Here is a 14,310-nt window from a genome sequence, read left to right as displayed (position 1 = left end):
GTGTTCAATCATTAGGAAAAAGGGAAGCTAACTCAGATAAAGAACCTACTAGGTACCAAGCACTGTGCTAGTACTGTTTTACTTAATCTTCATAACTCTCACTTGTAAGCTAGGTCTATTTTCCCCCATTTATATCTAGGGAAACGGGGTTTCAAAGAATTTAATAGACTGAAAAAGTTGGATTAAACCTAAGCATCTAGTTTATTTGTTATACCCAAATGTCACAACATTAAAAAGAAATCTACATTCCTCTTGATTAATCAGATCTGTTCAAACAACTCAAGCAAATGTTTTTCCAAGTTTAAAGGGATCAAAAGTAAAACGTACAAATAATCTACATTATCACCTGCAGCGCAGAATTTGATCCAACAGATATTGTGCAAAGATGGCAAAACAGTACCCTCTCCAATGAACTACATTACATAACAACTTGGCCTAAAGGTTCTTTCATTATAGTACGAGTCCTTGCTCAGCCTACTCAACATGAAACCTTTAACACCTGATTTTTTTTTACCTATACTTTTTTGTTTTCATTCTATTTTCTAAAATTCTCTTCCATTAAGTAATAAAAAACAGGTCACCAGCTCACACGATGTCTATTTTCTTAAGGACCTCTTTGTAAGGTTCCTCCTTAATCTGCTGATAATGATATTAAGGCACCAAGAGACTTTAGCAGGGGTCACACAGTAATTCCAAAGCTGGGATTAACATCAACAAACAACTGTTCCCTCATCCAGTGCTGGACACAAAGCCAAGGGGTCAGGAAGACAGGCCAGCAAGCCAGGATCAGGACGAGCAAATAAGAGACTGGAAACAAGACATAGGGAGGTACAAGTCACTTAGCAACAGGAGGAAAAAAAAATCACTAGAGTCACAAGATTGGCTTCTATCCTGGCCACCAGTCCCATGGCTTAGAATAATTCATTTCATGTCTGTGAGTCAGCTTCTTCATCTATAAATGAGGAAGTAGGAGGTAGAAGGAGATAATATTTAAGATTTTTTCAGTGTAAAGTGTTACTATGAGATTATAAATATGACACAGAAGTTTGAGGTCAAAATAGGCACAATCGAGCAACTGAAAGGAGAGAATTTGAAAAAAACACAAAAGACTGAAGAAAGCCTTTAGTCCCGTGGCAACGCCAAGCTCCAACAGGAAGCCCTTTATTTCTCCCAGCTGCCACAAGAGCCAGATGCATGACCAACCCAGGGACCTAGGGCAAGCAGGCTGCAGCAGTTGAAGGCCACAGCAGGCTTGGCAGCCCCTACCACCAGGACTTGGAGATGACAGCCGCACTGTCTTTCTCCAGCACTCAGCAGAGGCAGCTACGCCCCGTGGAGCTCCACTCACAGCCACAGCAGAGACGTGCTCCTGGACAAGTGGCAGGATTTTGATCATCTTTCCTAGGAGTCTGTGTTAACTTCAGTAGCATGGAAAAGAACTAGGTTCGTGAACACATTATATAGGATATATAGAAGGAATGTCTTTTCTTTTTTTCTAGTTTATTTTCTAAAGAAGGAGGAAGGAAAAGCGAGAGAGAAAGAGAGGCGGGGGCCAGAGAGAGAAACAGAGACAGAGAAACACTGATGTAAGACAAACATTGATGTGAGAAACATCGGTGAGTCGCATCCCATAATGCACCCCAACCAGGGATCGAACCCACAACCTAGGCATGTGCTCGGACCAGGAATCAAACCCATGATTTTCTGGTGCACGGGACGATGCTCCAACCAACTGAGCCACACCACCAGGGCTCTGTCTTTTTTTCTAATGTGGACAAAAAGAGCTCAAAAAGTCACCGATATTTTTCTGCCCAACATCCAACTGATATTCTGGATTAAAATTATGCTAGGAACCTTTCAAGCACATTGTGTAAGCTTAAATCCCACCTCCACCACTTCCATGTTCAAATGACTTAGCTGCTTCAACCGTTCCCTCACTTGTGAAAGAATGGTGGTAATAATTATTACACTGTGTTGTGAGAATTCAACAAGTGAGCACAGTGTAAAAAGCCTGGCGTGTAGTAAGTGCAGGCTCGACATGTCAGCTATTTTACTGTTTTGATTGTTGGTCTTTTTGACAAAGGGAGAAGCACAACATTGGCTCTGTTGTTCTCCCAATTCTCTCCCTGTAAAGAGGAATAAAAGATAAAGCTTTTAAATTTGCTGCATCAAAATAATCAAAATCTATAAACAGGAGGGCTCAGGGAAACTAACCTAGGAAACTGCAAATGAAAAGTCAAGGCTTTAGGTAAAATTCCACAAGTCCCTCTTAACCTTTGCAAGTTATAAAATCACTGCCTTGGGGAACCTTGCAATGCAGAGCTACCTGGGTGGTATTTATGGCTATATAAAGAAAAAGGAGATAGCTGGGAAGGGGGAGGCTATTTCCTCCTGGGTAGAACATTCCATGCCAGCTCAGTCACTAGAGTAATTACCTAGTAACAAGGGAAGTTGGTAAATTCCAACTGCAAGGTACCAATTTACGTTTAATAGATTCAAGTGCTAAACAGCATTTTACTGGAGGAACGATATCAAAGGAGGAAACGTTTAGAAGTCTGAAAATAGTCTGAATACAAACCAAGAGAAAAACACATATTCTTATTAAATAAGTTGCTAATAGATGGATTTCGGATTGTTGCACACACACACAAATTTAGTGTTAGACATGCATACACTATTTAAAAGGCTATACTTTAAAAATGCCTATTTAAGCACGTTAGGAACCAAACTTTAATATATCAGAGACTACTAACACTCACACATTTTCATATTCTCCTGTCATATCCAATTAGCTTAAGATTATCCCCACGTGGAGATGTAAGGTATTTTTTATTTTTTTCCTTTTTGTTGAATGTATGGGGGTGACACTGGTTAACAAAATTATACAGGTTTCAGGTGCACAATTCTGTATACTGTATTGTGTGTTCACCACGTCCAGGTCGAGCTTCTTCCATCTCCATTTACACTCTGATACCCTCCTCGGCCTCTCTGCTCCCCACAACAGTCACCACACTCTTATGCCTGTCCATGAGTTTTTTCTCTCTTTTTTCTTTTTTGCTCAATCCCTCCACTCTCCCACCCAACCCCTCCCCCAACAAATATACTGTACCATTAGCCACTATCTATGGGACTATATCAAACTGTTTGCGACACCATGCAGCCAAAAAAATAACAAATGCTAAAGATTGGAAATCTGCTCTTGTTATTCATGACCCTTGATATAAAATCAGCAAGACAGCCTGAATCCTCCAGCAATAGCAGGTCAGGTTAGGCCCTAGGATGTAATCAAGACTCCTTCCGTCAAGTCCTGGAGGCACTACAGTGATGACAAGAGAGAGGATTTCAATTCATGCTGCCTGGGTTCACATCCCATTGGCCAACAGTTAACAATTTTTTTTTATTTCATTTTTCAATTACAGTTGACATTCAATATTACTTTGTATTACTTTCAGGTGTACAGCATAGCAGTTAGACAGTCATATACTTGTCAAAGTGGCCCACCCAATAGTCCTTATGTAATACTTTACATCCCCGTGACTATTTTGTCACTACCAATTTGTAACTTCTTAATCCCTTTACCTTTCTACCAAGCCCCCAAATCCACTCTCCTCTGTCAGCCATCAATCTGTTCTCTGTATCTATGAGTCTGTTTCTATTTTGCTTGTTTGTTTATTTCGTTCATTAGATTCCAGATGTAAGTGAAACCACATGGTATTTGTCTTTCTCTGTCTGACTAATTTCACTTAGGAAATAATACCCCCTAGGTCCATCCATATGCAAATGGTAATTTCATTCTTTTTATGGCCAAGTAATACTCCAGTGTATATGTGTATCACATCTTCTTAATCCACTTGTCTATTGATGGGCACTTGAGTTGCTTCCATATCTTGGCTATTGTAAAAAAACTCTGCAATGAACACAGAAGTGCACATATTCTTTCAAATTAGTGTTTTGGGTTTCTTTGGAAATATAGCCAGAAGTGGAATCACTGGGTCATAAGGCAGCTCCATTTTTAATTTTTTGAGGTATCACCATACTGCTTTCCATAGTGACTGCATCAATCTACATTCCCACCAACAGTGGATGAGGGTTCCCTTTTCTCCATATCCTAGGCAACACTTGTTGTTTGTTGATTTATGGATGACAGCCATTCTGACAGGTATGAGGTGATATCTCACTGTGGTTTTAATTTGCATTTCTCTGATGATTACTGACATTGAGTATCTTTTCAGATGTCTACTAAGGGCCCAGTGCATGAATTTGTGCACCTTGAAAGGAACTGTGGGCCACGAGGCTGCAGTGGGCACAGGGGCGGGTCTCAGCCCATTCTCTGAGCCCCCGCCTGGCTCCTCCCACCGCAGCCCTTGGTCCCCTGTCTGCCAGCAGACCCGCTCCTGCTGCCACTGCTCCCATGCAGTGATGGCGCCGGCCCCGCTCGCACCTGCTGATGGTACAGAGCAATTGGGGCAGGTGCCAGCAGCAGGTGCAAGTGGCAGCTGCTGGCCCAAATCACCCCTCAGGAGCAGGGGGAGGTGGAGAAACCCTCAGGGGCAATCGGGGCCAGCAGCTGCCACTCGCACCTGCTGATGGCGCCAAGCGATCGGGGCCGGTGCCAGGCACCAGCAGTGGGTGCGAGCAGGCCTGGCACCAGCAGCAGGTGCAAGGGTGCGCGGGAGCAAAGAATTTTCAGTAACCACCAGAGGCTCGCCCCTATGACAGTGACCGGCGCTCTGCCTTGATCTGTCCCCCCCACCCCACCCCCTTCACCTGTTCCACCATCCCCCCGCCCCCCCCCGGTGGTCAGTGCACGTCATAGCAACCGGCTGTTCGGTTGTTCTGCCGTTCAGTCTATTTGCATATTAGCGTTATATATACAGATTGGTCACCTGCATGTCATCTTTGAAGAAGTATCTATTCAGGTCTTCTGCCCACTATTTAATTGGATTATTTTGTGTGTTTTTATGTTGAGTTGTATGAGTTCTTTATAAATTTTGAATATTAACCCCTTTTGTGAGATGTATCATTGGCAAATATCTTCCCCCATTCAGTAGGTTATCTTTCTGTTTTGTTAATGGTTTCCTTTGCTGTGCAAAACCTTTTTAATTTTATGTAATCCCATTTCTTTATGTTTTCTTTTGTTTCCCTTGCCCAAGAAGATATAGCAAAAGAAAATATTGCTAAGAGAAATGTTAGAGTTTTTACTGCCTATGTTTTCTTCTAGGACTTCATGGTTTTGAGTTTTACATTTAAGTCTTTATCCATTTTGAGTTTATTCTTTCATATGGTGTAAGAAGGTAGTCTAGTTTCATTTATTTGCATGTATCTGTCCAATTTTTCCAATACAATGTATTGAATAGACTGTCTTTACCCCACTGTATGTTCTTGCCTCCCCTGTCATATATTAATTGGCCATATAGGTGTGGGTTTATTTCTGAGGGATCTCTATTCTGTTTCATTGATCTGTGTTTATTTTTGTCAGTACCATGCTGTTTTGGTACTATAGCCTTGTAGTATAGTTTTCTATCAGGTAGTGTGATATAGCTTCTTTGTTCTTCTTTCTCAAGATTTCTGTGGCTATACAAGATCTTTTGTGGTTCCAGATTCATTTTTGGATTATTTGCTCTAGTTCTGTGAAAAACGTCATTGGTATTTTGATAGGAATTATATTGAATCTATAGATTGCTTTGGGGAGTATGGACATTTTAACTATATTAATTCTTCCTATCCATGGGCATAGTATATGCCTCCATTTATTTGTATCTTCCATTACTTTCTTCAATGTCTTATAATTTTCCAAGTTACAGGTATTTTGCCTCCTTAGGTAAATTTATTCCTAGGAATTTTATTTTTTTGATTGTAAATGGATTGTATTCTTAGTTTCTCTTTCTGACAGTTCAACATTGGTGTATAAAAATGCCACCAATTTCTGAATATTTATTTTGTATCTTACTACTTTACTGAATTCATTTATCAGTTCTGGTATTTTTTTAATGGAATCTTTAGAGTTATCTCTATATAGTATCCTGTCCTCTACAAGTAGTGACAGTTTTACTTCTTTCTTTCCAATTAGGATTATGATCCAGAGCTATTCACATATTCTCTCTAAAATCCATTTCCTCATTTTAAAAATTCAAATGATGACATATAATTTCTACTCCTTGAGTGGTTCTAAAGATTGGATGGAATAATCCACATCAAGTGTTAACACGGTGCCTGGATTGTAGAAAACTATAAATGTTAGCTTCTCCCACCACAATTTTATTTGTAGTATTTGCTGCTTAAAGCTTCTCACCAGCAATCTGTCAGCTAGCATCAAAAACAAACAAAATACTTTATACCAGAGTTCCTTTTGGAAACTTGAAGCCCTCATGCCTCACATCCAGGTCACTGTTGACTACCACCCCTTCCTGTAACTGAGCCTCTCATGCCCTTATGATACCTCTGCTTCATCTCTCCTGACCCAGCTGGCCACCATTCCTCAACTTCCCAGAAATATTATTCCATGGAACACAGTCTCTTACACCTTCAATACCTTACACTGTTTCTGTCTTTTTACTAACCTACAGGTCTCTGCCACTATATTAACTCAAGTCTCAGGCACTACAAGCAGAGCGAATGTATTCTAACTCCCTAATGAGGCAAAGCCAATAGTTTTCATTAGCCATGCATATGATGCCCTCATTTTGACACTGTAGGCCACTCTTGCACTACCACCTTCTTCCCCTCCTCAGGAATGATTCCCACATCCCAACAGTTTGGCACCTGGCTGAGTTTGTGCCTTTTTCCAGCTAGCACCTCGTCCTTACATTCTTGATCACCTCTCTACTTTAGCTGTTCACGTACCACATCCTGGATCTCACCACCTTGAACCAGAACAAGTCCACCTCAGATATTAATTTCTGAGAGCAATTTTCCATTTTTCTAGCACTGTCATTCCCTAACTCTAGTTAAACCAATTATCTGGTTTTTCCAACATCTCAGAGTCCTTGACTTTTTCAATTTTGTCCCAATCTAGGGGCCCTCTTCTGTCTTTACCTCCTTCTCTACCTGGTCTGCACTACATGATCCAACACGTCAATCAATATCCTCAACTCCCTCACACCTTTCCTTTACCCTGCAACCACCCAGCCAAACCTCAGCCCTTATCAAGTCAGCTCTATGTCTTCTCTACACTTGCCTTAAGCTTTAAGCTATAAAGATCTATCATAGAAAACCATACTGCCTTGTGAACCAAATGAATGCAAATTCAATTTCAACAGCATCTTTTAAGACCCAATTATGATAGGTCTAAAATGATTCTGGGCTCAGCAAAGCTTCTACCTTCTTCTAGAACTGAGTCTCACTGTTGGGAATATGAGGTTCATATGAACTATCACGTTTTAGTCTGCATCTCAGGAGCTTACATATAATCAAAATAATTATTTTGCCTTAGTATCTTTAACTTTTTAACTAAATAAGAAAATTCATTGATTTTTTTCTGGCTTATTTGCTTTAAATGTGAAATTTCAGAAATTATCACAGATTCTGTTAAAATAGTATTTTATTATTTATTATTATCAGATACAGTAAGTTCAAGTCCCACATGAAAATGGTACTGAATTGGTTAAAGCAAAGTACTGTAACAGAAAAACACCTAATATACTTTTTGTTATATATATATACCCATGCATGAACAGGCCAAATCTTTATTTCACTTGAATTACAGGGGAAATGTTATTTCCTTCCCATACAGCAGAACCCAGAATGGGGTGGTGCCAGTACATTGCTACAGCAAGAAAGGGTAACTTGCATTTTGCCAACTCTCTACTTATGTGTACTCATCTTCCTAGATAGTCGAAGCCTAAATTAGAAAGAAAAATCTTCAAGGTCTTTATGTCAAGGGCAAATATTTTCCAGAGCCCGGACACAAGCTGTTTACAGAAAGCAGTTCTGGGCTATAAAAATACTCAACATTAGGCATTCTCAAAAACGGTCTGTCATGTTAGGAAGCAGGTTCTCCAAATGTAATTCCAAGAATATTGTTCCCCTTGGTAATAAAATAAAATCTAACCATTTGGATAGTAGGTCTTCAACCCATTAAACTGGAAATTTGGCTGATGGCTATATTTTAGAAAAATTATATTGAGCCCTTTAGAGCATAACAAAAGAATCCAGATGCCCAATTTTATAAAGTCATTTTTATAGTTCAGAATTCTGGGCCTTGAGAACAAAGAATTCTCCATTTCTGTTTTAATTTTTCACTCCAGATAAGCAAGGTCCAAAACTAAAATTAAAACTAAAAACAAAACAAAACACTGAAAACTTACCTCAGCCTGAAAAAAGCAATGCCACCACCAACAAATAAACCCTCCAACTCTTTCATATATTCACCGCTCTTTTCCCCACAATGTCTCTACCATTACACACAACACTGGTATTTTACTATATACACATATATTTCCCTTCTCCCTCTTGGGAGAGCTCAGAAAATGTCCAATAATTGAAACCCTAATCATTGAACTAAAAGGATAAGGTAGAGGGTGTTGTGGGAGAGGCTCTCAGGTAGGATACAGGGGGAAATGACATCTTTTACAATGACATTGTTAAAGTCACAGTCATGATAGGCCTAGAATGACATCTGGGCTCAAGAGAGTATCTGAGATCCTCTGGAACTAAGCCCCAGTGCCTGGATTAGTAATAATCTCCTATCATTGCACCAAGTCTTGCTCTACTCTCACTTCCCAGTTCCGGTTTTTCTTTACTCCACAGCCACAGTAATTGAGTTCAGTCTTGGCTGATCTCCCCAGACTCAAGACATTCTCTTTCTATTTTATGATCAAGTCATATAAACTTCAAACCTTGTGAACCCCATGTTCCCTCTCTCCTAGAGTCTTCTGTTCTAGTTACTACTCCCCTTGGAACATTCTCCCCATACTCTGCCCAACATAGCATAGATTGGGTGCTCAAAACTATCTGTTAACTAAGAGGGGGAAGATACAGAGAGAGGGAGATGAGAAATACATTTCATGTTTTCATGTGGTATGAATGAATTTTAACCTGTGGTGTAAACCTTGTCATCTTGGAAAAATAAAAGTTTCCAGTTAACCTCACTTTCCAATAATAACAGAACACCCTGACCACTACACAAAAGTGCCCAGCGGAGAGCACATACCCAGAGACTACCCAATGAGAACCCAATATCAAGTAGTGAACCTAAGCTTCATCTGAATCATTTATCTAAAACAATTTTTATAAATCTGAGACAGTACAGAAGCTCAAAATGTATTTTCGATGAAAGAAGACCAGCCAACATGTCCCATCTCACATAGCACATTCTGATTCCATTCACAGCTTATTGCTAGGTGACCCACTTACTGCTAAATGAATTGCAACAGCCTCACTGTGTTGGTCAGCTGAGGCTGTAAATGTGAAAGTCCTGTGAGTGAAGTCAATGCCACCAGACAACTGGGTGACAGAAACACCCTATTTTTACAGATGTTGTCATGGTTCTGGTATGCGCTGACTACACAGGAACAGCCAACTTCCAACGTTGAGTCAGATAGTCCCTAAAACGTAATTCACATTTTTTTAAAAAATGTATGTATTTCATTATTCTATGTAAGGCAAGTAATAAAACTTTTATTTTTTTAAAAAAAATTAAATCTTATAATGTATTGAAAAGATTTAAAAGTTTAAATCAAGTTTACTGTTTGAGTATGATGCTAATGGAAATAAGTCATGTGGAAAAGGACAAAAACCATATGACTTCACTCATATGTGGGATGTAAAACAGAAAGCAACAAAAGAACAAACAAAACAAACAGCCCAGCCGCATGGCTCAGAGGTTGAGTAGTGACCTATGAACCAGGATGTCATGGTTCGACTCCTGGTCAGGGCACATGCCTGAGTTACAGGCTCGATCCACAGTGCAGGCTCGATCCACAGGGCATGCAGGAGGCAGCCAATCAATGATCCTCTCTCATCATTGATGTTTCTCTCTCCCTCTCTGTTCCTCTCTGAAATCAATAAAAATATATATTTTTAAAAACCTCATAGATAAGGACAACAGTAGGATGATGATTATCAGAAGGGAAGGGGTATGGAAAGAGAATGAGGAAGGTAAAGTGGGTCAAATATATGGTGATGAAAGGAGACTAGACTTTGGGTGGTGAGCACATGGTGTAATACACAGATGATGTATTATAAAATTGTAGCCAATATTACTGCAAATTTTTCATTTAATGTATAAGTAAATAATGTATGTGTAACATTGGCAAAGGCAGTATCTCCAAAGTTAGGAGAACTAAGATATTAGTTTAGAGCAGGCTATAGATACAGTGAAAGATTAAGGAACCAAAGGAGCTCAAACCAAAAGAACACAAAGCCATTTGGTAAACTCCCTCATCCCACTGGTGAACAAGCTTAGACTGAAAAAGGTGATGTGGTTTGTCCAGGGCATCATAGCACACTAGTAGGGGGCCTGGGGTATGGATTTAGGTCTCCTAATCCCAGTTCAGAATCTGCAAAAAAAGAAAATGGCTTCACACACATAGGCCACAAAAATGCATCACCTGGCCCTGCCCCTGGCATTATGTTTTCTTCCTCTCTCATACCAGAGCTCCTACCAGTAATGCTTTTGAAATGTATCTGTACTAAGGTGTAAACAACCAATATTAGCTAAACTTTGCAAGTCAGAAGGGAATGGCAAGAAATATTCAAACTGATGAAAAGCAAGGATCTACAACCAAAATTACTCTACCCAGCAAAGCTCTCATTTAGAATTGAAGGTCAGATAAAGAGCTTCACAGATAAGAGAAAGCTAAAGGAGTTCATCACCTCCAAACTAGTGTTACATGAAATGTTGAAGGGTCTTCTTTAAGAAGAAGAGGGGGGGAAAGATAAAGAAATATGAACAATAAAATGGCAATAAATACATATTTATCAACAATTGAATCTAAAAATCAAAATAAATGAACAAGGAGTCTAATGAACAAAATAAACAGATGAATAAAAAAGAACCAGAGGCATGGAAACAGACTGAGGAATTTCAGAGGGAAACGGGAAGGAGGGGCGGGAAGAGATTAACTAAAGATCTTATATGCATATATGCATTACCTACGGACTCAGAAAACAGGGTAGTGAAGGCTTGGGGTGGGGCGGGACCAAGGGTGGAGGAGGGCAATTGGGGGTGGGGGGAGAGGGTTAACATCTAAAATAACCTCAACAATAAAGATATTTTTTTAAAAAAGAATAGAATTTAGTTCCTCCCAGGGGCTATTTCTGTTCCTACAGGTGGACAAAAATTTCAAAATTTTAAGCTAATTATGGAATTAGAGGAATATAATGTTTGACACATAATTTTCAGTAAACATTTGCTGAAGAAATAGTGAGCGGGTGAGTGAGCTGGGGGGACGGGGAGACGGGGGGGGGGGGGGTGGGGGTGGGGGGGGGTGGGGGATGAAAGGTGGCAGCTTACTCTACTTATGCAGAACGCTTTTGGTCCAAAGGAAAGAAAGAAGTGCTCTTTTAAATATTTTGAAAACTTATAGAATTCTTCTACTCAGTGGACAGTTACAAGATGTTTTATCTTTTCTACAAGAGCAGAAGATAGTAATAAGATAACAGCATAAAGTGCTTACAGTGTACTAAGTCCTCTTCAAATACGTTACCTCATTTAATCCTCAAATGAAGGAACCACCCTTTTTTTACAGATATGGAAAATAAGACTTGGACTAAATTTAAGTCTTCTGACTCAAGATCGCCTAAGTTATCTTTCCTCTGCTATCCCGTCTACAGTGAAACCAAACCACATGCCAGAAAGAGCTTGATCCATTGATGAACCATCTCATTTTATAGAAGCAAAAACTGATTTAAGGGACACACTGTAAATAAAGAAATGATAGGTAGTCAGTACTTCTTCCCTACAAAACACAAAATCTATATGGGTTCCAGGGTAGACACAAGAGCGTTATCAAAGGAAATTTAATTCGTTCATATATTTTTGTTACAATAAAAATAGAGTTTATACTGTTTGAGAGAGTTTGTATATTAATGTGAATGAAAGCAGCAGGTTGTTAAGGGTGGATCACAAGATTCTTCTACCTCATGAGTCTCTTAACATAATTATTTCAAGAGTCGAAGTTTAACTTTGGAAGACTGGCACACAGCTGTGAAGGGCAGTGACCAGTGTTCACCACTTACTGACCCTGAGACTTCTCTGGACCTCAGTTTCCTCTCATATAAAGTATCCCTTCAAAGATACTGAGAGACTAAAATGATATATATGCCCACAGGGTTCAGTACAGGGCTGCCCCCTAGTGAGAGATGGTAACTGTGTACCAGGGTGATGATTGTTACTTAAACTTATTCATACTACTTGACCCTGCAGTCAGGCAAAACCAAGTTCCATATTGATTTTGTCAACACAGGCAAAATTTTCAAGCCAAGATGTTTGCTTCCAAAGACAATCTCTTCAAAGATGTTTTAACTATTCTGGCAGAAACAAATGTAATCAACACATTTTTAGTGCCTCTTTCCAAGTTTCAAGAATGTGTGAAAATGCTCCACAAAATATTTTTCACTATGAAGATGGCACAAATTTGATGGCTACCTTTAGCAAATGCTCATTTATTTCTTATTCATATACAGGGAAAATCAACCATAGATATAACTATTTTTCTTATACAGCAAAGGATTTTAAACTTTTGCATGTCCTTCATTTAATTGAAAAGACAGGCATTATAATGATCACAGAGACCCTAAATCTATGCAACTGTTTTATAACTAAATTTTCACAAACTGGTTATGAAATCCAAGTGACCAGAAATAGTAAAAAAAAAAAACACATTTTCATTATAAAAGATTAAATGATTCAGAAAGAAATGAGTTAGTCAACTGTAAACCAAATGACCTTTGCTTTCAAGATCTGTAGAGCAACGCTACCATTTGAAAGGTGAAACATTTAGATGTTATCCTAGTCCTTGAATTCTAAGTAAAATTCTGTAGCATAAGATTCATCAAAGACTTGGTTAAAGAAAAAGGTATTGAATAAATATTATATTTCAGTGAAACTGAATACTAATGTATTCTAATATCTTGAGATGGTTTTCAATTTTTTTTAAGGTTTTATAATTAGTAAAAAGCCAATTAATAAAAACATTCAACTCTTCATTATTCAGGTCCTGACAATATAATTTATATAATATCCACACTGCTCTCCTCCTTCTCTCTTTGGCTTCTTTCCTCATTAGGTCACTACACTCTTCATTGTCAATTCACCAAGGATGAAAGGAGTATATAAATAGTTCAGTTTTCATTAGTTAATACAACTACATAGTATGGTTGGAAGTTAAAATTTAACCTCTCTGAGTTTCCATTCCTTCATTCTATAAAAGAGGAACTGAATGTTTTGCCTATTTTATACAGTTGTTAGGATGATCCAAAGACACAATGTGTCTGAAAGCCTTTTTCAATTCCAAAGCAATATACAAATCTAAAGTATTGCTTTTTTAAAAATTTATTTATACCTCTTTAACATAGTAAAGGTATGCTGTGAGATTTCTATCAGGCACTCAAGGAGAGGCTGGCTGGGCCACCTCACAGAACCCCTGAGCCTGGAGGGACAATCTAGGTCAGCAAAGATTTAAAGAGGTAGCCTGGTCACCTACACTAAGAAAGACAAGTTTCACAGGATCAGTAAAGCTCAAGTCAGAGGCTTGAACTAAGTCTAAGGTTAAGAAAAGTTCAAAGAATTGCACACTATTCTACTTAGAAGCTAACTCAAAAGTCATCAAGCCCAACCTGCTTGTCTCAAAGTAAGAATTGGATCAAATGGAGAGAATATGAAAGAGTTCTTGAAGGAACAAATAAAAGGAATAGGGGCTGACAGCCCATTTCTGGGATGTAATATTAATCAAGGGCTAAAAGCCCTCTAATTCTCCAATGAAAAATATAGACTCCAATGCAAAAGAGCTCTGTGCAAAGTTCTAACAGAAGATAATGAAGCAAACAGAGCCCAACACCTCCAAGGTAACAGGAAGAATGTCCTAAGAGCAGTAGCTAAGCTGTTGGTTCTGACTCTGTATGGCACCAAACAAACAGTTTATCTAGACTACAGGGACGTGAGTCATCAAACCCCTCAGATAAATAAAGGTTATACCATTCATCTTTTACCTAGAAGATAGGAGACTTTGGTAATATCTCTATATCACAATTCTTTTATAAATTTGAATGGCAAGTTTATGACTTATTTTCACATGAATTTTTCAATGAAGTTTCAAAAATTATTAGATATACAATTAGGAGGGGGAAAGAGGCTTCTGTACCAATGAT

The 14,310-nt window shown here is 38.8% G+C and overlaps 1 protein-coding gene across 19 annotated transcripts in view; it reads right to left on the bottom strand.

Moving 5' to 3' along the window:
- The window catches only part of DST (dystonin), a 432,285-nt gene that overhangs the window by 194,114 nt on the left and 223,861 nt on the right, over positions 1–14,310 (bottom strand). The window lies entirely within an intron of this gene.

This window comes from Myotis yumanensis, unplaced genomic scaffold, assembly GCF_028538775.1.
Source record: "Myotis yumanensis isolate MYYU_CA2020_CCGP unplaced genomic scaffold, mMyoYum1.0.hap1 SCAF_6, whole genome shotgun sequence".
NCBI classification, from domain to species: domain Eukaryota; kingdom Metazoa; phylum Chordata; class Mammalia; order Chiroptera; family Vespertilionidae; genus Myotis; species Myotis yumanensis.
This window is presented reverse-complemented; position numbering and strand designations above follow the sequence as displayed.